We start from the raw sequence: 26626 nt of genomic DNA, 5'->3' as shown, positions 1-26626 counted from the left end.
GGGATCTGTGCTTGCCCCAAGACGCAATCTCTCACGGTGCGCATCCTCGGCAGAGCCTGTTCCCGAAAACGCTAACGTCCGGTTCCTTGTCCCACACGGAAGGTGGCAGCCCGGAAAGCTCTTGCTGGTCTTCACCTTCCCCCTGCAGCCTATTCACAGGCACAACAGGTTTTGGGATCTCTGCTTGCCCAGAGAAGGAACATCTCACGGTGCGCATCCTCGGCAGAGCTTGTTCCCAAAAAGGCAAACGTCCGGCTCCTTGTCCCACACGGAAGGTGGCAGCCCTGAAAGCTCTTGCTGGTCTTCACCTTCCCCCTGCAGCCTATTCACAGGCACAACAGGTTTTGGGATCTGTGCTTGCCCAGAGAAGGAACATCTCACGGTGCGCATCCTCGGCAGAGCCTGTTCCCGAAAAGGCAAACGTCCGGCTCCTTGTCCCACACGGAAGGTGGCAGCCCTGAAAGCTCTTGCTGGTCTTCACCTTCCCCCTGCAGCCTATTCACAGGCACAACAGGTTTTGGGATCTCTGCTTGCCCAGAGACGCAATCTCTCACGGTGCGCATCCTCGGCAGAGCCTGTTCCCGAAAAGGCAAACGTCCGGCTCCTTGTCCCACACGGAAGGTGGCAGCCCTGAAAGCTCTTGCTGGTCTTCACCTTCCCCCTGCAGCCTATTCACAGGCACAACCGCACTGGGAATCTCTGCTTTCCCAGAGACGCAATCTCTCACGGTGCGCATCCTCGGCAGAGCCTGTTCCCGAAAAGGCAAACGTCCGGCTCCTTGTCCCACACGGAAGGTGGCAGCCCTGAAAGCTCTTGCTGGTCTTCACCTTCCCCCTGCAGCCTATTCACAGGCACAACCGCACTGGGAATCTCTGCTTTCCCAAAGACGCAATCCCTCACGGTGCGCATCCTCGGCAGAGCCTGTTCCCGAAAAGGCAAACGTCCGGCTCCTTGTCCCACACAGGAAGGTGGCAGCCCGGAAAGCTGTTGCTGGTCTTCACCTTCCCCCTGCAGCCTATACACAGGCACAACCGCACTGGGAATCTCTGCTTTCCCAAAGACGCAATCCCTCACGGTGCGCATCCTCGGCAGAGCCTGTTCCTGAAAAGGCAAACGTCCGGCTCCTTGTCCCACACGGAAGGTGGCAGCCCTGAAAGCTCTTGCTGGTCTTCACCTTCCCCCTGCAGCCTATTCACAGGCACAACAGGTTTTGGGATCTGTGCTTGCCCCAAGACGCAATCTCTCACGGTGCGCATCCTCGGCAGAGCCTGTTCCCGAAAAGGCAAACGTCCGGCTCCTTGTCCCACACGGAAGGTGGCAGCCCTGAAAGCTCTTGCTGGTCTTCACCTTCCCCCTGCAGCCTATTCACAGGCACAACAGGTTTTGGGATCTGTGCTTGCCCCAAGACGCAATCTCTCACGGTGCGCATCCTCGGCAGAGCCTGTTCCCGAAAACGCAAACGTCCGGCTCCTTGTCCCACACGGAAGGTGGCAGCCCGGAAAGCTCTTGCTGGTCTTCACCTTCCCCGTGCAGCCTATTCACAGGCACAACAGGTTTTGGGATCTGTGCTTGCCCAGAGAAGGAACATCTCACGGTGCGCATCCTCGGCAGAGCTTGTTCCCAAAAAGGCAAACGTCCGGCTCCTTGTCCCACACGGAAGGTGGCAGCCCTGAAAGCTCTTGCTGGTCTTCACCTTCCCCCTGCAGCCTATTCACAGGCACAACAGGTTTTGGGATCTGTGCTTGCCCAGAGACGCAATCTCTCACGGTGCGCATCCTCGGCAGAGCCTGTTCCCGAAAAGGCAAACGTCCGGCTCCTTGTCCCACACGGAAGGTGGCAGCCCTGAAAGCTCTTGCTGGTCTTCACCTTCCCCCTGCAGCCTATTCACAGGCACAACAGGTTTTGGGATCTCTGCTTTCCCAGAGACGCAATCTCTCACGGTGCGCATCCTCGGCAGAGCCTGTTCCCGAAAAGGCAAACGTCCGGCTCCTTGTCCCACACGGAAGGTGGCAGCCCGGAAAGCTGTTGCTGGTCTTCACCTTCCCCCTGCAGCCTATTCACAGGCACAACCGCACTGGGAATCTCTGCTTTCCCAGAGACGCAATCTCTCACGGTGCGCATCCTCGGCAGAGCCTGTTCCCGAAAAGGCAAACGTCCGGCTCCTTGTCCCACACGGAAGGTGGCAGCCCGGAAAGCTGTTGCTGGTCTTCACCTTCCCCGTGCAGCGTATACACAGGCACAACCGCACTGGGAATCTCTGCTTTCCCAAAGACGCAATCCCTCACGGTGCGCATCCTCGGCAGAGCCTGTTCCCGAAAAGGCAAACGTCCGGCTCCTTGTCCCACACGGAAGGTGGCAGCCCTGAAAGCTCTTGCTGGTCTTCACCTTCCCCCTGCAGCCTATTCACAGGCACAACAGGTTTTGGGATCTGTGCTTGCCCAGAGAAGGAACATCTCACGGTGCGCATCCTCGGCAGAGCCTGTTCCCGAAAACGCAAACGTCCGGCTCCTTGTCCCACACGGAAGGTGGCAGCCCGGAAAGCTCTTGCTGGTCTTCACCTTCCCCCTGCAGCCTATCCACAGGCACAACAGGTTTGGGGATCTCTGCTTGCCCAGAGAAGGAACATCTCACGGTGCGCATCCTCGGCAGAGCCTGTTCCCGAAAAGGCAAACGTCCGGCTCATTGTCCCACACGGAAGGTGGCAGCCCGGAAAGCTCTTGCTGGTCTTCACCTTCCCCCTGCAGCCTATTCACAGGCACAACAGGTTTTGAGATCTGTGCTTGCCCAGAGAAGGAACATCTCACGGTGCGCATCCTCGGCAGAGCCTGTTCCCGAAAAGGCAAACGTCCGGCTCCTTGTCCCACACGCAAGGTGGCAGCCCTGAAAGCTCTTGCTGGTCTTCACCTTCCCCCTGCAGCCTATTCACAGGCACAACAGGTTTTGGGATCTGTGCTTGCCCAGAGAAGGAACATCTCACGGTGCGCATCCTCGGCAGAGCCTGTTCCCGAAAAGGCAAACGTCCGGCTCCTTGTCCCACACGGAAGGTGGCAGCCCTGAAAGCTCTTGCTGGTCTTCACCTTCCCCCTGCAGCCTATTCACAGGCACAACAGGTTTTGGGATCTGTGCTTGCCCAGAGAAGGAACATCTCACGGTGCGCATCCTCGGCAGAGCCTGTTCCCGAAAAGGCAAACGTCCGGCTCCTTGTCCCACACGGAAGGTGGCAGCCCGGAAAGCTCTTGCTGGTCTTCACCTTCCCCCTGCAGCCTATTCACAGGCACAACAGGTTTGGGGATCTCTGCTTGCCCAGAGAAGGAACATCTCACGGTGCGCATCCTCGGCAGAGCTTGTTCCCAAAAAGGCAAACGTCCGGCTCCTTGTCCCACACGGAAGGTGGCAGCCCTGAAAGCTCTTGCTGGTCTTCACCTTCCCCCTGCAGCCTATTCACAGGCACAACAGGTTTTGGGATCTGTGCTTGCCCAGAGAAGGAACATCTCACGGTGCGCATCCTCGGCAGAGCCTGTTCCCGAAAAGGCAAACGTCCGGCTCCTTGTCCCACACGGAAGGTGGCAGCCCTGAAAGCTCTTGCTGGTCTTCACCTTCCCCCTGCAGCCTATTCACAGGCACAACAGGTTTTGGGATCTGTGCTTGCCCCAAGACGCAATCTCTCACGGTGCGCATCCTCGGCAGAGCCTGTTCCCGAAAACGCAAACGTCCGGCTCCTTGTCCCACACGGAAGGTGGCAGCCCGGAAAGCTCTTGCTGGTCTTCACCTTCCCCCTGCAGCCTATTCACAGGCACAACAGGTTTTGGGATCTGTGCTTGCCCAGAGAAGGAACATCTCACGGTGCGCATCCTCGGCAGAGCTTGTTCCCAAAAAGGCAAACGTCCGGCTCCTTGTCCCACACGGAAGGTGGCAGCCCGGAAAGCTGTTGCTGGTCTTCACCTTCCCCCTGCAGCCTATTCACAGGCACAACAGGTTTTGGGATCTGTGCTTGCCCAGAGAAGGAACATCTCACGGTGCGCATCCTCGGCAGAGCCTGTTCCCGAAAAGGCAAACGTCCGGCTCCTTGTCCCACACGGAAGGTGGCAGCCCTGAAAGCTCTTGCTGGTCTTCACCTTCCCCCTGCAGCCTATTCACAGGCACAACAGGTTTTGGGATCTCTGCTTGCCCAGAGACGCAATCTCTCACGGTGCGCATCCTCGGCAGAGCCTGTTCCCGAAAAGGCAAACGTCCGGCTCCTTGTCCCACACGGAAGGTGGCAGCCCTGAAAGCTGTTGCTGGTCTTCACCTTCCCCGTGCAGCCTATTCACAGGCACAACCGCACTGGGAATCTCTGCTTTCCCAGAGACGCAATCTCTCACGGTGCGCATCCTCGGCAGAGCCTGTTCCCGAAAAGGCAAACGTCCGGCTCCTTGTCCCACACGGAAGGTGGCAGCCCTGAAAGCTCTTGCTGGTCTTCACCTTCCCCCTGCAGCCTATTCACAGGCACAACCGCACTGGGAATCTCTGCTTTCCCAAAGACGCAATCCCTCACGGTGCGCATCCTCGGCAGAGCCTGTTCCCGAAAAGGCAAACGTCCGGCTCCTTGTCCCACACAGGAAGGTGGCAGCCCGGAAAGCTGTTGCTGGTCTTCACCTTCCCCGTGCAGCGTATACACAGGCACAACCGCACTGGGAATCTCTGCTTTCCCAAAGACGCAATCCCTCACGGTGCGCATCCTCGGCAGAGCCTGTTCCCGAAAAGGCAAACGTCCGGCTCCTTGTCCCACACGGAAGGTGGCAGCCCTGAAAGCTCTTGCTGGTCTTCACCTTCCCCCTGCAGCCTATTCACAGGCACAACAGGTTTTGGGATCTGTGCTTGCCCCAAGACGCAATCTCTCACGGTGCGCATCCTCGGCAGAGCCTGTTCCCGAAAAGGCAAACGTCCGGCTCCTTGTCCCACACGGAAGGTGGCAGCCCTGAAAGCTGTTGCTGGTCTTCACCTTCCCCCTGCAGCCTATTCACAGGCACAACAGGTTTTGGGATCTGTGCTTGCCCAGAGAAGGAACATCTCACGGTGCGCATCCTCGGCAGAGCCTGTTCCCGAAAAGGCAAACGTCCGGCTCCTTGTCCCACACGGAAGGTGGCAGCCCTGAAAGCTCTTGCTGGTCTTCACCTTCCCCCTGCAGCCTATTCACAGGCACAACAGGTTTTGGGATCTGTGCTTGCCCCAAGACGCAATCTCTCACGGTGCGCATCCTCGGCAGAGCCTGTTCCCGAAAACGCAAACGTCCGGCTCCTTGTCCCACACGGAAGGTGGCAGCCCGGAAAGCTCTTGCTGGTCTTCACCTTCCCCCTGCAGCCTATTCACAGGCACAACAGGTTTTGGGATCTGTGCTTGCCCAGAGAAGGAACATCTCACGGTGCGCATCCTCGGCAGAGCTTGTTCCCAAAAAGGCAAACGTCCGGCTCCTTGTCCCACACGGAAGGTGGCAGCCCGGAAAGCTGTTGCTGGTCTTCACCTTCCCCCTGCAGCCTATTCACAGGCACAACAGGTTTTGGGATCTGTGCTTTCCCAGAGACGCAATCTCTCACGGTGCGCATCCTCGGCAGAGCCTGTTCCCGAAAAGGCAAACGTCCGGCTCCTTGTCCCACACGGAAGGTGGCAGCCCTGAAAGCTCTTGCTGGTCTTCACCTTCCCCCTGCAGCCTATTCACAGGCACAACAGGTTTTGGGATCTCTGCTTGCCCAGAGACGCAATCTCTCACGGTGCGCATCCTCGGCAGAGCCTGTTCCCGAAAAGGCAAACGTCCGGCTCCTTGTCCCACACGGAAGGTGGCAGCCCTGAAAGCTGTTGCTGGTCTTCACCTTCCCCGTGCAGCCTATTCACAGGCACAACCGCACTGGGAATCTCTGCTTTCCCAGAGACGCAATCTCTCACGGTGCGCATCCTCGGCAGAGCCTGTTCCCGAAAAGGCAAACGTCCGGCTCCTTGTCCCACACGGAAGGTGGCAGCCCTGAAAGCTCTTGCTGGTCTTCACCTTCCCCCTGCAGCCTATTCACAGGCACAACCGCACTGGGAATCTCTGCTTTCCCAAAGACGCAATCCCTCACGGTGCGCATCCTCGGCAGAGCCTGTTCCCGAAAAGGCAAACGTCCGGCTCCTTGTCCCACACAGGAAGGTGGCAGCCCGGAAAGCTGTTGCTGGTCTTCACCTTCCCCGTGCAGCGTATACACAGGCACAACCGCACTGGGAATCTCTGCTTTCCCAAAGACGCAATCCCTCACGGTGCGCATCCTCGGCAGAGCCTGTTCCCGAAAAGGCAAACGTCCGGCTCCTTGTCCCACACGGAAGGTGGCAGCCCTGAAAGCTCTTGCTGGTCTTCACCTTCCCCCTGCAGCCTATTCACAGGCACAACAGGTTTTGGGATCTGTGCTTGCCCCAAGACGCAATCTCTCACGGTGCGCATCCTCGGCAGAGCCTGTTCCCGAAAAGGCAAACGTCCGGCTCCTTGTCCCACACGGAAGGTGGCAGCCCGGAAAGCTCTTGCTGGTCTTCACCTTCCCCCTGCAGCCTATTCACAGGCACAACAGGTTTTGGGATCTGTGCTTGCCCAGAGAAGGAACATCTCACGGTGCGCATCCTCGGCAGAGCTTGTTCCCAAAAAGGCAAACGTCCGGCTCCTTGTCCCACACGGAAGGTGGCAGCCCGGAAAGCTGTTGCTGGTCTTCATCTTCCCCCTGCAGCCTATTCACAGGCACAACAGGTTTTGGGATCTCTGCTTGCCCAGAGACGCAATCTCTCACGGTGCGCATCCTCGGCAGAGCCTGTTCCCGAAAAGGCAAACGTCCGGCTCCTTGTCCCACACAGAAGGTGGCAGCCCTGAAAGCTCTTGCTGGTCTTCACCTTCCCCCTGCAGCCTATTCACAGGCACAACCGCACTGGGAATCTCTGCTTTCCCAGAGACGCAATCTCTCACGGTGCGCATCCTCGGCAGAGCCTGTTCCCGAAAAGGCAAACGTCCGGCTCCTTGTCCCACACGGAAGGTGGCAGCCCTGAAAGCTCTTGCTGGTCTTCACCTTCCCCCTGCAGCCTATTCACAGGCACAACCGCACTGGGAATCTCTGCTTTCCCAAAGACGCAATCCCTCACGGTGCGCATCCTCGGCAGAGCCTGTTCCCGAAAAGGCAAACGTCCGGCTCCTTGTCCCACACAGGAAGGTGGCAGCCCGGAAAGCTGTTGCTGGTCTTCACCTTCCCCGTGCAGCGTATACACAGGCACAACCGCACTGGGAATCTCTGCTTTCCCAAAGACGCAATCCCTCACGGTGCGCATCCTCGGCAGAGCCTGTTCCCGAAAAGGCAAACGTCCGGCTCCTTGTCCCACACGGAAGGTGGCAGCCCTGAAAGCTCTTGCTGGTCTTCACCTTCCCCCTGCAGCCTATTCACAGGCACAACAGGTTTTGGGATCTGTGCTTGCCCAGAGAAGGAACATCTCACGGTGCGCATCCTCGGCAGAGCCTGTTCCCGAAAAGGCAAACGTCCGGCTCCTTGTCCCACACGGAAGGTGGCAGCCCGGAAAGCTCTTGCTGGTCTTCACCTTCCCCCTGCAGCCTATTCACAGGCACAACAGGTTTGGGGATCTCTGCTTGCCCAGAGAAGGAACATCTCACGGTGCGCATCCTCGGCAGAGCCTGTTCCCGAAAAGGCAAACGTCCGGCTCCTTGTCCCACACGGAAGGTGGCAGCCCTGAAAGCTGTTGCTGGTCTTCACCTTCCCCCTGCAGCCTATTCACAGGCACAACAGGTTTTGGGATCTGTGCTTGCCCAGAGAAGGAACATCTCACGGTGCGCATCCTCGGCAGAGCCTGTTCCCGAAAAGGCAAACGTCCGGCTCCTTGTCCCACACGGAAGGTGGCAGCCCTGAAAGCTCTTGCTGGTCTTCACCTTCCCCCTGCAGCCTATTCACAGGCACAACAGGTTTTGGGATCTGTGCTTGCCCAGAGAAGGAACATCTCACGGTGCGCATCCTCGGCAGAGCTTGTTCCCAAAAAGGCAAACGTCCGGCTCCTTGTCCCACACGGAAGGTGGCAGCCCTGAAAGCTCTTGCTGGTCTTCACCTTCCCCGTGCAGCCTATTCACAGGCACAACAGGTTTTGGGATCTGTGCTTGCCCCAAGACGCAATCTCTCACGGTGCGCATCCTCGGCAGAGCCTGTTCCCGAAAAGGCAAACGTCCGGCTCCTTGTCCCACACGCAAGGTGGCAGCCCTGAAAGCTCTTGCTGGTCTTCACCTTCCCCCTGCAGCCTATTCACAGGCACAACAGGTTTTGGGATCTGTGCTTGCCCAGAGAAGGAACATCTCACGGTGCGCATCCTCGGCAGAGCCTGTTCCCGAAAAGGCAAACGTCCGGCTCCTTGTCCCACACGGAAGGTGGCAGCCCGGAAAGCTGCTGCTGGTCTTCACCTTCCCCCTGCAGCCTATTCACAGGCACAACAGGTTTGGGGATCTGTGCTTGCCCAGAGAAGGAACATCTCACGGTGCGCATCCTCGGCAGAGCCTGTTCCCAAAAAGGCAAACGTCCGGCTCCTTGTCCCACACGGAAGGTGGCAGCCCTGAAAGCTGTTGCTGGTCTTCACCTTCCCCGTGCAGCCTATTCACAGGCACAACCGCAATGGGAATCTCTGCTTTCCCAGAGACGCAATCTCTCACGGTGCGCATCCTCGGCAGAGCCTGTTCCCGAAAACGCAACAGTCCGGCTCCTTGTCCCACACGGAAGGTGGCAGCCCTGAAAGCTCTTGCTGGTCTTCACCTTCCCCGTGCAGCCTATTCACAGGCACAACAGGTTTTGGGATCTGTGCTTGCCCAGAGAAGGAACATCTCACGGTGCGCATCCTCGGCAGAGCTTGTTCCCGAAAAGGCAAACGTCCGGCTCCTTGTCCCACACGGAAGGTGGCAGCCCTGAAAGCTCTTGCTGGTCTTCACCTTCCCCCTGCAGCCTATTCACAGGCACAACAGGTTTGGGGATCTGTGCTTGCCCAGAGAAGGAACATCTCACGGTGCGCATCCTCGGCAGAGCCTGTTCCCGAAAAGGCAAACGTCCGGCTCCTTGTCCCACACGGAAGGTGGCAGCCCTGAAAGCTCTTGCTGGTCTTCACCTTCCCCCTGCAGCCTATTCACAGGCACAACAGGTTTTGGGATCTGTGCTTGCCCCAAGACGCAATCTCTCACGGTGCGCATCCTCGGCAGAGCCTGTTCCCGAAAAGGCAAACGTCCGGCTCCTTGTCCCACACGGAAGGTGGCAGCCCGGAAAGCTCTTGCTGGTCTTCACCTTCCCCCTGCAGCCTATTCACAGGCACAACAGGTTTTGGGATCTGTGCTTGCATAGAGAAGGAACATCTCACGGTGCGCATCCTCGGCAGAGCTTGTTCCCAAAAAGGCAAACGTCCGGCTCCTTGTCCCACACGGAAGGTGGCAGCCCTGAAAGCTCTTGCTGGTCTTCACCTTCCCCGTGCAGCCTATTCACAGGCACAACAGGTTTTGGGATCTGTGCTTGCCCCAAGACGCAATCTCTCACGGTGCGCATCCTCGGCAGAGCCTGTTCCCGAAAAGGCAAACGTCCGGCTCCTTGTCCCACACGCAAGGTGGCAGCCCTGAAAGCTCTTGCTGGTCTTCACCTTCCCCCTGCAGCCTATTCACAGGCACAACAGGTTTTGGGATCTGTGCTTGCCCAGAGAAGGAACATCTCACGGTGCGCATCCTCGGCAGAGCTTGTTCCCGAAAAGGCAAACGTCCGGCTCCTTGTCCCACACGGAAGGTGGCAGCCCTGAAAGCTCTTGCTGGTCTTCACCTTCCCCCTGCAGCCTATTCACAGGCACAACAGGTTTGGGGATCTGTGCTTGCCCAGAGAAGGAACATCTCACGGTGCGCATCCTCGGCAGAGCCTGTTCCCGAAAAGGCAAACGTCCGGCTCCTTGTCCCACATGGAAGGTGGCAGCCCTGAAAGCTCTTGCTGGTCTTCACCTTCCCCCTGCAGCCTATTCACAGGCACAACAGGTTTTCGGATCTCTGCTTGCCCAGAGACGCAATCTCTCACGGTGCGCATCCTCGGCAGAGCCTGTTCCAGAACAGGCAAACGTCCGGCTCCTTGTCCCACACGGAAGGTGGCAGCCCTGAAAGCTCTTGCTGGTCTTCACCTTCCCCCTGCAGCCTATTCACAGGCACAACCGCACTGGGAATCTCTGCTTTCCCAGAGACGCAATCTCTCACGGTGCGCATCCTCGGCAGAGCCTGTTCCCGAAAAGGCAAACGTCCGGCTCCTTGTCCCACACGCAAGGTGGCAGCCCTGAAAGCTCTTGCTGGTCTTCACCTTCCCCCTGCAGCCTATTCACAGGCACAACAGCACTGGGAATCTCTGCTTTCCCAAAGACGCAATCCCTCACGGTGCGCATCCTCGGCAGAGCTTGTTCCCGAAAAGGCAAACGTCCGGCTCCTTGTCCCACACGGAAGGTGGCAGCCCGGAAAGCTGTTGCTGGTCTTCACCTTCCCCCTGCAGCCTATTCACAGGCACAACAGGTTTTGGGATCTGTGCTTGCCCAGACAAGGAACATCTCACGGTGCGCATCCTCGGCAGAGCCTGTTCCCAAAAAGGCAAACGTCCGGCTCCTTGTCCCACACGGAAGGTGGCAGCCCTGAAAGCTCTTGCTGGTCTTCACCTTCCCCCTGCAGCCTAGTCACAGGCACAACAGGTTTTGGGATCTATGCTTGCCCAGAGAAGGAACATCTCACGGTGCGCATCCTTGGCAGAGCCTGTTCCCGAAAAGGCAAACGTCCGGCTCCTTGTCCCACACGGAAGGTGGCAGCCCTGAAAGCTGTTGCTGGTCTTCACCTTCCCCCTGCAGCCTATTCACAGGCACAACAGGTTTGGGGATCTGTGCTTGCCCAGAGAAGGAACATCTCACGGTGCGCATCATCGGCAGAGCTTGTTCCCAAAAAGGCAAACGTCCGGCTCCTTGTCCCACACGGAAGGTGGCAGCCCTGAAAGCTCTTGCTGGTCTTCACCTTCCCCGTGCAGCCTATTCACAGGCACAACAGGTTTTGGGATCTGTGCTTGCCCCAAGACGCAATCTCTCACGGTGCGCATCCTCGGCAGAGCCTGTTCCCGAAAAGGCAAACGTCCGGCTCCTTGTCCCACACGCAAGGTGGCAGCCCTGAAAGCTCTTGCTGGTCTTCACCTTCCCCCTGCAGCCTATTCACAGGCACAACAGGTTTTGGGATCTCTGCTTGCCCAGAGAAGGAACATCTCACGGTGCGCATCCTCGGCAGAGCCTGTTCCCGAAAAGGCAAACGTCCGGCTCCTTGTCCCACACGGAAGGTGGCAGCCCGGAAAGCTGCTGCTGGTCTTCACCTTCCCCCTGCAGCCTATTCACAGGCACAACAGGTTTTGGGATCTGTGCTTGCCCAGAGAAGGAACATCTCACGGTGCGCATCCTCGGCAGAGCCTGTTCCCAAAAAGGCAAACGTCCGGCTCCTTGTCCCACACGGAAGGTGGCAGCCCTGAAAGCTGTTGCTGGTCTTCACCTTCCCCCTGCAGCCTATTCACAGGCACAACCGCAATGGGAATCTCTGCTTTCCCAGAGACGCAATCTCTCACGGTGCGCATCCTCGGCAGAGCCTGTTCCCGAAAAGGCAAACGTCCGGCTCCTTGTCCCACACGGAAGGTGGCAGCCCTGAAAGCTCTTGCTGGTCTTCACCTTCCCCCTGCAGCCTATTCACAGGCACAACAGGTTTTGGGATCTGTGCTTGCCCAGAGAAGGAACATCTCACGGTGCGCATCCTCGGCAGAGCTTGTTCCCGAAAAGGCAAACGTCCGGCTCCTTGTCCCACACGGAAGGTGGCAGCCCTGAAAGCTCTTGCTGGTCTTCACCTTCCCCCTGCAGCCTATTCACAGGCACAACAGGTTTGGGGATCTGTGCTTGCCCAGAGAAGGAACATCTCACGGTGCGCATCCTCGGCAGAGCCTGTTCCCGAAAAGGCAAACGTCCGGCTCCTTGTCCCACATGGAAGGTGGCAGCCCTGAAAGCTCTTGCTGGTCTTCACCTTCCCCCTGCAGCCTATTCACAGGCACAACAGGTTTTCGGATCTCTGCTTGCCCAGAGACGCAATCTCTCACGGTGCGCATCCTCGGCAGAGCCTGTTCCAGAACAGGCAAACGTCCGGCTCCTTGTCCCACACGGAAGGTGGCAGCCCTGAAAGCTCTTGCTGGTCTTCACCTTCCCCCTGCAGCCTATTCACAGGCACAACCGCACTGGGAATCTCTGCTTTCCCAGAGACGCAATCTCTCACGGTGCGCATCCTCGGCAGAGCCTGTTCCCGAAAAGGCAAACGTCCGGCTCCTTGTCCCACATGGAAGGTGGCAGCCCTGAAAGCTCTTGCTGGTCTTCACCTTCCCCCTGCAGCCTATTCACAGGCACAACAGCACTGGGAATCTCTGCTTTCCCAAAGACGCAATCCCTCACGGTGCGCATCCTCGGCAGAGCTTGTTCCCGAAAAGGCAAACGTCCGGCTCCTTGTCCCACACGGAAGGTGGCAGCCCGGAAAGCTGTTGCTGGTCTTCACCTTCCCCCTGCAGCCTATTCACAGGCACAACAGGTTTTGGGATCTGTGCTTGCCCAGACAAGGAACATCTCACGGTGCGCATCCTCGGCAGAGCCTGTTCCCAAAAAGGCAAACGTCCGGCTCCTTGTCCCACACGGAAGGTGGCAGCCCTGAAAGCTCTTGCTGGTCTTCACCTTCCCCCTGCAGCCTAGTCACAGGCACAACAGGTTTTGGGATCTATGCTTGCCCAGAGAAGGAACATCTCACGGTGCGCATCCTTGGCAGAGCCTGTTCCCGAAAAGGCAAACGTCCGGCTCCTTGTCCCACACGCAAGGTGGCAGCCCGGAAAGCTGTTGCTGGTCTTCACCTTCCCCCTGCAGCCTATTCACAGGCACAACAGGTTTTGGGATCTGTGCTTGCCCCAAGACGCAATCTCTCACGGTGCGCATCCTCGGCAGAGCCTGTTCCCGAAAAGGCAAACGTCCGGCTCCTTGTCCCACACGCAAGGTGGCAGCCCTGAAAGCTCTTGCTGGTCTTCACCTTCCCCCTGCAGCCTATTCACAGGCACAACAGGTTTTGGGATCTCTGCTTGCCCAGAGAAGGAACATCTCACGGTGCGCATCCTCGGCAGAGCCTGTTCCCGAAAAGGCAAACGTCCGGCTCCTTGTCCCACACGGAAGGTGGCAGCCCGGAAAGCTGCTGCTGGTCTTCACCTTCCCCCTGCAGCCTATTCACAGGCACAACAGGTTTTGGGATCTGTGCTTGCCCAGAGAAGGAACATCTCACGGTGCGCATCCTCGGCAGAGCCTGTTCCCAAAAAGGCAAACGTCCGGCTCCTTGTCCCACACGGAAGGTGGCAGCCCTGAAAGCTGTTGCTGGTCTTCACCTTCCCCGTGCAGCCTATTCACAGGCACAACCGCAATGGGAATCTCTGCTTTCCCAGAGACGCAATCTCTCACGGTGCGCATCCTCGGCAGAGCCTGTTCCCGAAAAGGCAAACGTCCGGCTCCTTGTCCCACACGGAAGGTGGCAGCCCTGAAAGCTCTTGCTGGTCTTCACCTTCCCCCTGCAGCCTATTCACAGGCACAACAGGTTTTGGGATCTGTGCTTGCCCAGAGAAGGAACATCTCACGGTGCGCATCCTCGGCAGAGCTTGTTCCCGAAAAGGCAAACGTCCGGCTCCTTGTCCCACACGGAAGGTGGCAGCCCTGAAAGCTCTTGCTGGTCTTCACCTTCCCCCTGCAGCCTATTCACAGGCACAACAGGTTTGGGGATCTGTGCTTGCCCAGAGAAGGAACATCTCACGGTGCGCATCCTCGGCAGAGCCTGTTCCCGAAAAGGCAAACGTCCGGCTCCTTGTCCCACATGGAAGGTGGCAGCCCTGAAAGCTCTTGCTGGTCTTCACCTTCCCCCTGCAGCCTATTCACAGGCACAACAGGTTTTCGGATCTCTGCTTGCCCAGAGACGCAATCTCTCACGGTGCGCATCCTCGGCAGAGCCTGTTCCGGAACAGGCAAACGTCCGGCTCCTTGTCCCACACGGAAGGTGGCAGCCCTGAAAGCTCTTGCTGGTCTTCACCTTCCCCCTGCAGCCTATTCACAGGCACAACCGCACTGGGAATCTCTGCTTTCCCAGAGACGCAATCTCTCACGGTGCGCATCCTCGGCAGAGCCTGTTCCCGAAAAGGCAAACGTCCGGCTCCTTGTCCCACATGGAAGGTGGCAGCCCTGAAAGCTCTTGCTGGTCTTCACCTTCCCCCTGCAGCCTATTCACAGGCACAACAGCACTGGGAATCTCTGCTTTCCCAAAGACGCAATCCCTCACGGTGCGCATCCTCGGCAGAGCTTGTTCCCGAAAAGGCAAACGTCCGGCTCCTTGTCCCACACGGAAGGTGGCAGCCCGGAAAGCTGTTGCTGGTCTTCACCTTCCCCCTGCAGCCTATTCACAGGCACAACAGGTTTTGGGATCTGTGCTTGCCCAGACAAGGAACATCTCACGGTGCGCATCCTCGGCAGAGCCTGTTCCCGAAAAGGCAAACGTCCGGCTCCTTGTCCCACACGGAAGGTGGCAGCCCTGAAAGCTCTTGCTGGTCTTCACCTTCCCCCTGCAGCCTATTCACAGGCACAACAGGTTTTGGGATCTATGCTTGCCCAGAGAAGGAACATCTCACGGTGCGCATCCTTGGCAGAGCCTGTTCCCGAAAAGGCAAACGTCCGGCTCCTTGTCCCACACGGAAGGTGGCAGCCCGGAAAGCTGTTGCTGGTCTTCACCTTCCCCCTGCAGCCTATTCACAGGCACAACAGGTTTTGGGATCTGTGCTTGCCCAGAGAAGGAACATCTCACGGTGCGCATCCTCGGCAGAGCTTGTTCCCAAAAAGGCAAACGTCCGGCTCCTTGTCCCACACGGAAGGTGGCAGCCCTGAAAGCTGTTGCTGGTCTTCACCTTCCCCGTGCAGCCTATTCACAGGCACAACAGGTTTTGGGATCTGTGCTTGCCCCAAGACGCAATCTCTCACTGTGCGCATCCTCGGCAGACCCTGTTCCCGAAAAGGCAAACGTCCGGCTCCTTGTCCCACACGCAAGGTGGCAGCCCTGAAAGCTCTTGCTGGTCTTCACCTTCCCCCTGCAGCCTATTCACAGGCACAACAGGTTTTGGGATCTCTGCTTGCCCAGAGAAGGAACATCTCACGGTGCGCATCCTCGGCAGAGCCTGTTCCCGAAAAGGCAAACGTCCGGCTCCTTGTCCCACACGGAAGGTGGCAGCCCGGAAAGCTGCTGCTGGTCTTCACCTTCCCCCTGCAGCCTATTCACAGGCACAACAGGTTTTGGGATCTCTGCTTTCCCAGAGACGCAATCTCTCACGGTGCGCATCCTCGGCAGAGCCTGTTCCCAAAAAGGCAAACGTCCGGCTCCTTGTCCCACACGGAAGGTGGCAGCCCTGAAAGCTGTTGCTGGTCTTCACCTTCCCCGTGCAGCCTATTCACAGGCACAACCGCACTGGGAATCTCTGCTTTCCCAGAGACGCAATCTCTCACGGTGCGCATCCTCGGCAGAGCCTGTTCCCGAAAAGGCAAACGTCCGGCTCCTTGTCCCACACGGAAGGTGGCAGCCCGGAAAGCTCTTGCTGGTCTTCACCTTCCCCCTGCAGCCTATTCACAGGCACAACAGGTTTTGGGATCTGTGCTTGCCCAGAGAAGGAACATCTCACGGTGCGCATCCTCGGCAGAGCTTGTTCCCGAAAAGGCAAACGTCCGGCTCCTTGTCCCACACGGAAGGTGGCAGCCCTGAAAGCTCTTGCTGGTCTTCACCTTCCCCCTGCAGCCTATTCACAGGCACAACAGGTTTGGGGATCTGTGCTTGCCCAGAGAAGGAACATCTCACGGTGCGCATCCTCGGCAGAGCCTGTTCCCGAAAAGGCAAACGTCCGGCTCCTTGTCCCACATGGAAGGTGGCAGCACTGAAAGCTCTTGCTGGTCTTCACCTTCCCCCTGCAGCCTATTCACAGGCACAACAGGTTTTCGGATCTCTGCTTGCCCAGAGACGCAATCTCTCACGGTGCGCATCCTCGGCAGAGCCTGTTCCAGAACAGGCAAACGTCCGGCTCCTTGTCCCACACGGAAGGTGGCAGCCCTGAAAGCTGTTGCTGGTCTTCACCTTCCCCGTGCAGCCTATTCACAGGCACAACCGCACTGGGAATCTCTGCTTTCCCAGAGACGCAATCTCTCACGGTGCGCATCCTCGGCAGAGCCTGTTCCAGAACAGGCAAACGTCCGGCTCCTTGTCCCACACGGAAGGTGGCAGCCCTGAAAGCTCTTGCTAGTCTTCACCTTCCCCCTGCAGCCTATTCACAGGCACAACCGCACTGGGAATCTCTGCTTGCCCAGAGACGCAATCTCTCACGGTGCGCATCCTCGGCAGAGCCTGTTCCCGAAAAGGCAAACGTCCGGCTCCTTGTCCCACATGGAAGGTGGCAGCCCTGAAAGCTCTTGCTGGTCTTCACCTTCCCCCTGCAGCCTATTCACAGGCACAACCGCACTGGGAATCTCTGCTTTCCCAAAGACGCAATCCCTCACGGTGCGCATCCTCGGCAGAGCTTGTTCCCGAAAAGGCAAACGTCCGGCTCCTTGTCCCACACGGAAGGTGGCAGCCCGGAAAGCTGTTGCTGGTCTTCACCTTCCCCCTGCAGCCTATTCACAGGCACAACAGGTTTTGGGATCTGTGCTTGCCCAGAGAAGGAACATCTCATGGTGCGCATCCTCGGCAGAGCCTGTTCCCAAAAAGGCAAACGTCCGGCTCCTTGTCCCACACGGAAGGTGGCAGCCCTGAAAGCTCTTGCTGGTCTTCACCTTCCCCCTGCAGCCTATTCACAGGCACAACAGGTTTTGGGATCTATGCTTGCCCAGAGAAGGAACATCTCACGGTGCGCATCCTCGGCAGAGCCTGTTCCCGAAAAGGCAAACGTCCGGCTCCTTGTCCCACACGGAAGGTGGCAGCCCGGAAAGCTGTTGCTGGTCTTCACCTTCCCCCTGCAGCCTATTCACAGGCACAACAGGTTTTGGGATCTGTGCTTGCCCAGAGAAGGAACATCTCACGGTGCGCATCCTCGGCAGAGCCTGTTCCCGAAAAGGCAAACGTCCGGCTCCTTGTCCCACACGGAAGGTGGCAGCCCTGAAAGCTCTTGCTGGTCTTCACCTTCCCCCTGCAGCCTATTCACAGGCACAACCGCACTGGGAATCTCTGCTTTCCCAAAGACGCAATCCCTCACGGTGCGCATCCTCGGCAGAGCCTGTTCCCGAAAAGGCAAACGTCCGGCTCCTTGTCCCACACGGAAGGTGGCAGCCCTGAAAGCTCTTGCTGGTCTTCACCTTCCCCCTGCAGCCTATTCACAGGCACAACAGGTTTTGGGATCTGTGCTTGCCCCAAGACGCAATCTCTCACGGTGCGCATCCTCGGCAGAGCCTGTTCCCGAAAAGGCAAACGTCCGGCTCCTTGTCCCACACGGAAGGTGGCAGCCCTGAAAGCTCTTGCTGGTCTTCACCTTCCCCCTGCAGCCTATTCACAGGCACAACAGGTTTTGGGATCTCTGCTTTCCCAGAGACGCAATCTCTCACGGTGCGCATCCTCGGCAGAGCCTGTTCCCGAAAAGGCAAACGTCCGGCTCCTTGTCCCACACGGAAGGTGGCAGCCCTGAAAGCTGTTGCTGGTCTTCACCTTCCCCGTGCAGCCTATTCACAGGCACAACCGCACTGGGAATCTCTGCTTTCCCAGAGACGCAATCTCTCACGGTGCGCATCCTCGGCAGAGCCTGTTCCCGAAAAGGCAAACGTCCGGCTCCTTGTCCCACACGCAAGGTGGCAGCCCTGAAAGCTGTTGCTGGTCTTCACCTTCCCCGTGCAGCCTATTCACAGGCACAACAGGTTTTGGGATCTGTGCTTGCCCAGAGAAGGAACATCTCACGGTGCGCATCCTCGGCAGAGCCTGTTCCCGAAAAGGCAAACGTCCGGCTCCTTGTCCCACACGGAAGGTGGCAGCCCGGAAAGCTGCTGCTAGTCTTCACCTTCCCCCTGCAGCCTATTCACAGGCACAACAGGTTTTGGGATCTCTGCTTTCCCAGAGACGCAATCTCTCACGGTGCGCATCCTCGGCAGAGCCTGTTCCCGAAAAGGCAAACGTCCGGCTCCTTGTCCCACACGGAAGGTGGCAGCCCTGAAAGCTCTTGCTGGTCTTCACCTTCCCCCTGCAGCCTATTCACAGGCACAACCGCACTGGGAATCTCTGCTTTCCCAGAGACGCAATCTCTCACGGTGCGCATCCTCGGCAGAGCCTGTTCCCGAAAAGGCAAACGTCCGGCTCCTTGTCCCACATGGAAGGTGGCAGCCCTGAAAGCTCTTGCTGGTCTTCACCTTCCCCCTGCAGCCTATTCACAGGCACAACAGGTTTTCGGATCTCTGCTTGCCCAGAGACGCAATCTCTCACGGTGCGCATCCTCGGCAGAGCCTGTTCCAGAACAGGCAAACGTCCGGCTCCTTGTCCCACACGGAAGGTGGCAGCCCTGAAAGCTCTTGCTGGTCTTCACCTTCCCCCTGCAGCCTATTCACAGGCACAACCGCACTGGGAATCTCTGCTTTCCCAGAGACGCAATCTCTCACGGTGCGCATCCTCGGCAGAGCCTGTTCCCGAAAAGGCAAACGTCCGGCTCCTTGTCCCACACGGAAGGTGGCAGCCCTGAAAGCTCTTGCTGGTCTTCACCTTCCCCCTGCAGCCTATTCACAGGCACAACCGCACTGGGAATCTCTGCTTGCCCAGAGACGCAATCTCTCACGGTGCGCATCCTCGGCAGAGCCTGTTCCCGAAAAGGCAAACGTCCGGCTCCTTGTCCCACACGGAAGGTGGCAGCCCTGAAAGCTCTTGCTGGTCTTCACCTTCCCCCTGCAGCCTATTCACAGGCACAACCGCACTGGGAATCTCTGCTTTCCCAAAGACGCAATCCCTCACGGTGCGCATCCTCGGCAGAGCTTGTTCCCGAAAAGGCAAACGTCCGGCTCCTTGTCCCACACGGAAGGTGGCAGCCCTGAAAGCTCTTGCTGGTCTTCACCTTCCCCCTGCAGCCTATTCACAGGCACAACAGGTTTTGGGATCTGTGCTTGCCCCAAGACGCAATCTCTCACGGTGCGCATCCTCGGCAGAGCCTGTTCCCGAAAACGCAAACGTCCGGCTCCTTGTCCCACACGGAAGGTGGCAGCCCGGAAAGCTGTTGCTGGTCTTCACCTTCCCCCTGCAGCCTATTCACAGGCACAACAGGTTTTGGGATCTCTGCTTGCCCAGAGAAGGAACATCTCACGGTGCGCATCCTCGGCAGAGCTTGTTCCCAAAAAGGCAAACGTCCGGCTCCTTGTCCCACACGGAAGGTGGCAGCCCTGAAAGCTCTTGCTGGTCTTCACCTTCCCCCTGCAGCCTATTCACAGGCACAACAGGTTTTGGGATCTGTGCTTGCCCAGAGAAGGAACATCTCACGGTGCGCATCCTCGGCAGAGCCTGTTCCCGAAAAGGCAAACGTCCGGCTCCTTGTCCCACACGGAAGGTGGCAGCCCTGAAAGCTGTTGCTGGTCTTCACCTTCCCCCTGCAGCCTATTCACAGGCACAACCGCACTGGGAATCTCTGCTTTCCCAGAGACGCAATCTCTCACGGTGCGCATCCTCGGCAGAGCCTGTTCCCGAAAAGGCAAACGTCCGGCTCCTTGTCCCACACGGAAGGTGGCAGCCCTGAAAGCTCTTGCTGGTCTTCACCTTCCCCCTGCAGCCTATTCACAGGCACAACCGCACTGGGAATCTCTGCTTTCCCAAAGACGCAATCCCTCACGGTGCGCATCCTCGGCAGAGCCTGTTCCCGAAAAGGCAAACGTCCGGCTCCTTGTCCCACACAGGAAGGTGGCAGCCCGGAAAGCTGTTGCTGGTCTTCACCTTCCCCGTGCAGCGTATACACAGGCACAACCGCACTGGGAATCTCTGCTTTCCCAAAGACGCAATCCCTCACGGTGCGCATCCTCGGCAGAGCCTGTTCCCGAAAAGGCAAACGTCCGGCTCCTTGTCCCACACGGAAGGTGGCAGCCCTGAAAGCTCTTGCTGGTCTTCACCTTCCCCCTGCAGCCTATTCACAGGCACAACAGGTTTTGGGATCTCTGCTTGCCCAGAGAAGGAACATCTCACGGTGCGCATCCTCGGCAGAGCCTGTTCCCGAAAAGGCAAACGTCCGGCTCCTTGTCCCACACGGAAGGTGGCAGCCCGGAAAGCTCTTGCTGGTCTTCACCTTCCCCCTGCAGCCTATTCACAGGCACAACAGGTTTTGGGATCTGTGCTTGCCCAGAGAAGGAACATCTCACGGTGCGCATCCTTGGCAGAGCCTGTTCCCGAAAAGGCAAACGTCCGGCTCCTTGTCCCACACGGAAGGTGGCAGCCCGGAAAGCTCTTGCTGGTCTTCACCTTCCCCCTGCAGCCTATTCACAGGCACAACAGGTTTTGGGATCTGTGCTTGCCCAGAGAAGGAACATCTCACGGTGCGCATCCTCGGCAGAGCCTGTTCCCGAAAAGGCAAACGTCCGGCTCCTTGTCCCACACGGAAGGTGGCAGCCCTGAAAGCTCTTGCTGGTCTTCACCTTCCCCCTGCAGCCTATTCACAGGCACAACAGGTTTTGGGATCTGTGCTTGCCCCAAGACGCAATCTCTCACGGTGCGCATCCTCGGCAGAGCCTGTTCCAGAACAGGCAAACGTCCGGCTCCTTGTCCCACACGGAAGGTGGCAGCCCTGAAAGCTCTTGCTGGTCTTCACCTTCCCCCTGCAGCCTATTCACAGGCACAACCGCACTGGGAATCTCTGCTTTCCCAGAGACGCAATCTCTCACGGTGCGCATCCTCGGCAGAGCCTGTTCCCAAAAAGGCAAACGTCCGGCTCCTTGTCCCACACGGAAGGTGGCAGCCCTGAAAGCTGTTGCTGGTCTTCACCTTCCCCGTGCAGCCTATTCACAGGCACAACCGCACTGGGAATCTCTGCTTTCCCAGAGACGCAATCTCTCACGGTGCGCATCCTCGGCAGAGCCTGTTCCAGAACAGGCAAACGTCCGGCTCCTTGTCCCACACGGAAGGTGGCAGCCCTGAAAGCTCTTGCTAGTCTTCACCTTCCCCCTGCAGCCTATTCACAGGCACAACCGCACTGGGAATCTCTGCTTGCCCAGAGACGCAATCTCTCACGGTGCGCATCCTCGGCAGAGCCTGTTCCCGAAAAGGCAAACGTCCGGCTCCTTGTCCCACATGGAAGGTGGCAGCCCTGAAAGCTCTTGCTGGTCTTCACCTTCCCCCTGCAGCCTATTCACAGGCACAACCGCACTGGGAATCTCTGCTTTCCCAAAGACGCAATCCCTCACGGTGCGCATCCTCGGCAGAGCTTGTTCCCGAAAAGGCAAACGTCCGGCTCCTTGTCCCACACGGAAGGTGGCAGCCCGGAAAGCTGTTGCTGGTCTTCACCTTCCCCCTGCAGCCTATTCACAGGCACAACAGGTTTTGGGATCTGTGCTTGCCCAGAGAAGGAACATCTCATGGTGCGCATCCTCGGCAGAGCCTGTTCCCAAAAAGGCAAACGTCCGGCTCCTTGTCCCACACGGAAGGTGGCAGCCCTGAAAGCTCTTGCTGGTCTTCACCTTCCCCCTGCAGCCTATTCACAGGCACAACAGGTTTTGGGATCTATGCTTGCCCAGAGAAGGAACATCTCACGGTGCGCATCCTCGGCAGAGCCTGTTCCCGAAAAGGCAAACGTCCGGCTCCTTGTCCCACACGGAAGGTGGCAGCCCGGAAAGCTGTTGCTGGTCTTCACCTTCCCCCTGCAGCCTATTCACAGGCACAACAGGTTTTGGGATCTGTGCTTGCCCAGAGAAGGAACATCTCACGGTGCGCATCCTCGGCAGAGCCTGTTCCCGAAAAGGCAAACGTCCGGCTCCTTGTCCCACACGGAAGGTGGCAGCCCTGAAAGCTCTTGCTGGTCTTCACCTTCCCCCTGCAGCCTATTCACAGGCACAACCGCACTGGGAATCTCTGCTTTCCCAAAGACGCAATCCCTCACGGTGCGCATCCTCGGCAGAGCCTGTTCCCGAAAAGGCAAACGTCCGGCTCCTTGTCCCACACGGAAGGTGGCAGCCCTGAAAGCTCTTGCTGGTCTTCACCTTCCCCCTGCAGCCTATTCACAGGCACAACAGGTTTTGGGATCTGTGCTTGCCCCAAGACGCAATCTCTCACGGTGCGCATCCTCGGCAGAGCCTGTTCCCGAAAAGGCAAACGTCCGGCTCCTTGTCCCACACGGAAGGTGGCAGCCCTGAAAGCTCTTGCTGGTCTTCACCTTCCCCCTGCAGCCTATTCACAGGCACAACAGGTTTTGGGATCTCTGCTTTCCCAGAGACGCAATCTCTCACGGTGCGCATCCTCGGCAGAGCCTGTTCCCGAAAAGGCAAACGTCCGGCTCCTTGTCCCACACGGAAGGTGGCAGCCCTGAAAGCTGTTGCTGGTCTTCACCTTCCCCGTGCAGCCTATTCACAGGCACAACCGCACTGGGAATCTCTGCTTTCCCAGAGACGCAATCTCTCACGGTGCGCATCCTCGGCAGAGCCTGTTCCCGAAAAGGCAAACGTCCGGCTCCTTGTCCCACACGCAAGGTGGCAGCCCTGAAAGCTGTTGCTGGTCTTCACCTTCCCCGTGCAGCCTATTCACAGGCACAACAGGTTTTGGGATCTGTGCTTGCCCAGAGAAGGAACATCTCACGGTGCGCATCCTCGGCAGAGCCTGTTCCCGAAAAGGCAAACGTCCGGCTCCTTGTCCCACACGGAAGGTGGCAGCCCGGAAAGCTGCTGCTAGTCTTCACCTTCCCCCTGCAGCCTATTCACAGGCACAACAGGTTTTGGGATCTCTGCTTTCCCAGAGACGCAATCTCTCACGGTGCGCATCCTCGGCAGAGCCTGTTCCCGAAAAGGCAAACGTCCGGCTCCTTGTCCCACACGGAAGGTGGCAGCCCTGAAAGCTCTTGCTGGTCTTCACCTTCCCCCTGCAGCCTATTCACAGGCACAACCGCACTGGGAATCTCTGCTTTCCCAGAGACGCAATCTCTCACGGTGCGCATCCTCGGCAGAGCCTGTTCCCGAAAAGGCAAACGTCCGGCTCCTTGTCCCACATGGAAGGTGGCAGCCCTGAAAGCTCTTGCTGGTCTTCACCTTCCCCCTGCAGCCTATTCACAGGCACAACAGGTTTTCGGATCTCTGCTTGCCCAGAGACGCAATCTCTCACGGTGCGCATCCTCGGCAGAGCCTGTTCCAGAACAGGCAAACGTCCGGCTCCTTGTCCCACACGGAAGGTGGCAGCCCTGAAAGCTCTTGCTGGTCTTCACCTTCCCCCTGCAGCCTATTCACAGGCACAACCGCACTGGGAATCTCTGCTTTCCCAGAGACGCAATCTCTCACGGTGCGCATCCTCGGCAGAGCCTGTTCCCGAAAAGGCAAACGTCCGGCTCCTTGTCCCACACGGAAGGTGGCAGCCCTGAAAGCTCTTGCTGGTCTTCACCTTCCCCCTGCAGCCTATTCACAGGCACAACCGCACTGGGAATCTCTGCTTGCCCAGAGACGCAATCTCTCACGGTGCGCATCCTCGGCAGAGCCTGTTCCCGAAAAGGCAAACGTCCGGCTCCTTGTCCCACACGGAAGGTGGCAGCCCTGAAAGCTCTTGCTGGTCTTCACCTTCCCCCTGCAGCCTATTCACAGGCACAACCGCACTGGGAATCTCTGCTTTCCCAAAGACGCAATCCCTCACGGTGCGCATCCTCGGCAGAGCTTGTTCCCGAAAAGGCAAACGTCCGGCTCCTTGTCCCACACGGAAGGTGGCAGCCCTGAAAGCTCTTGCTGGTCTTCACCTTCCCCCTGCAGCCTATTCACAGGCACAACAGGTTTTGGGATCTGTGCTTGCCCCAAGACGCAATCTCTCACGGTGCGCATCCTCGGCAGAGCCTGTTCCCGAAAACGCAAACGTCCGGCTCCTTGTCCCACACGGAAGGTGGCAGCCCGGAAAGCTGTTGCTGGTCTTCACCTTCCCCCTGCAGCCTATTCACAGGCACAACAGGTTTTGGGATCTCTGCTTGCCCAGAGAAGGAACATCTCACGGTGCGCATCCTCGGCAGAGCTTGTTCCCAAAAAGGCAAACGTCCGGCTCCTTGTCCCACACGGAAGGTGGCAGCCCTGAAAGCTCTTGCTGGTCTTCACCTTCCCCCTGCAGCCTATTCACAGGCACAACAGGTTTTGGGATCTGTGCTTGCCCAGAGAAGGAACATCTCACGGTGCGCATCCTCGGCAGAGCCTGTTCCCGAAAAGGCAAACGTCCGGCTCCTTGTCCCACACGGAAGGTGGCAGCCCTGAAAGCTGTTGCTGGTCTTCACCTTCCCCCTGCAGCCTATTCACAGGCACAACCGCACTGGGAATCTCTGCTTTCCCAGAGACGCAATCTCTCACGGTGCGCATCCTCGGCAGAGCCTGTTCCCGAAAAGGCAAACGTCCGGCTCCTTGTCCCACACGGAAGGTGGCAGCCCTGAAAGCTCTTGCTGGTCTTCACCTTCCCCCTGCAGCCTATTCACAGGCACAACCGCACTGGGAATCTCTGCTTTCCCAAAGACGCAATCCCTCACGGTGCGCATCCTCGGCAGAGCCTGTTCCCGAAAAGGCAAACGTCCGGCTCCTTGTCCCACACAGGAAGGTGGCAGCCCGGAAAGCTGTTGCTGGTCTTCACCTTCCCCGTGCAGCGTATACACAGGCACAACCGCACTGGGAATCTCTGCTTTCCCAAAGACGCAATCCCTCACGGTGCGCATCCTCGGCAGAGCCTGTTCCCGAAAAGGCAAACGTCCGGCTCCTTGTCCCACACGGAAGGTGGCAGCCCTGAAAGCTCTTGCTGGTCTTCACCTTCCCCCTGCAGCCTATTCACAGGCACAACAGGTTTTGGGATCTCTGCTTGCCCAGAGAAGGAACATCTCACGGTGCGCATCCTCGGCAGAGCCTGTTCCCGAAAAGGCAAACGTCCGGCTCCTTGTCCCACACGGAAGGTGGCAGCCCGGAAAGCTCTTGCTGGTCTTCACCTTCCCCCTGCAGCCTATTCACAGGCACAACAGGTTTTGGGATCTGTGCTTGCCCAGAGAAGGAACATCTCACGGTGCGCATCCTTGGCAGAGCCTGTTCCCGAAAAGGCAAACGTCCGGCTCCTTGTCCCACACGGAAGGTGGCAGCCCGGAAAGCTCTTGCTGGTCTTCACCTTCCCCCTGCAGCCTATTCACAGGCACAACAGGTTTTGGGATCTGTGCTTGCCCAGAGAAGGAACATCTCACGGTGCGCATCCTCGGCAGAGCCTGTTCCCGAAAAGGCAAACGTCCGGCTCCTTGTCCCACACGGAAGGTGGCAGCCCTGAAAGCTCTTGCTGGTCTTCACCTTCCCCCTGCAGCCTATTCACAGGCACAACAGGTTTTGGGATCTGTGCTTGCCCCAAGACGCAATCTCTCACGGTGCGCATCCTCGGCAGAGCCTGTTCCAGAACAGGCAAACGTCCGGCTCCTTGTCCCACACGGAAGGTGGCAGCCCTGAAAGCTCTTGCTGGTCTTCACCTTCCCCCTGCAGCCTATTCACAGGCACAACAGGTTTTGGGATCTGTGCTTGCCCCAAGACGCAATCTCTCACGGTGCGCATCCTCGGCAGAGCCTGTTCCCGAAAAGGCAAACGTCCGGCTCCTTGTCCCACACGGAAGGTGGCAGCCCGGAAAGCTCTTGCTGGTCTTCACCTTCCCCCTGCAGCCTATTCACAGGCACAACAGGTTTTGGGATCTGTGCTTGCCCAGAGAAGGAACATCTCACGGTGCGCATCCTCGGCAGAGCTTGTTCCCAAAAAGGCAAACGTCCGGCTCCTTGTCCCACACGGAAGGTGGCAGCCCTGAAAGCTCTTGCTGGTCTTCACCTTCCCCGTGCAGCCTATTCACAGGCACAACAGGTTTTGGGATCTGTGCTTGCCCCAAGACGCAATCTCTCACGGTGCGCATCCTCGGCAGAGCCTGTTCCCGAAAAGGCAAACGTCCGGCTCCTTGTCCCACACGCAAGGTGGCAGCCCTGAAAGCTCTTGCTGGTCTTCACCTTCCCCCTGCAGCCTATTCACAGGCACAACAGGTTTTGGGATCTGTGCTTGCCCAGAGAAGGAACATCTCACGGTGCGCATCCTTGGCAGAGCCTGTTCCCGAAAAGGCAAACGTCCGGCTCCTTGTCCCACACGGAAGGTGGCAGCCCGGAAAGCTCTTGCTGGTCTTCACCTTCCCCCTGCAGCCTATTCACAGGCACAACAGGTTTGGGGATCTGTGCTTGCCCAGAGAAGGAACATCTCACGGTGCGCATCCTCGGCAGAGCCTGTTCCCGAAAAGGCAAACGTCCGGCTCCTTGTCCCACACGGAAGGTGGCAGCCCTGAAAGCTCTTGCTGGTCTTCACCTTCCCCCTGCAGCCT

This window comes from Haliaeetus albicilla, unplaced genomic scaffold (genome assembly GCF_947461875.1).
Source record: "Haliaeetus albicilla unplaced genomic scaffold, bHalAlb1.1 scaffold_34, whole genome shotgun sequence".
NCBI lineage: Eukaryota > Metazoa > Chordata > Aves > Accipitriformes > Accipitridae > Haliaeetus > Haliaeetus albicilla.
Note: the sequence above shows the minus strand (reverse complement) of the source record.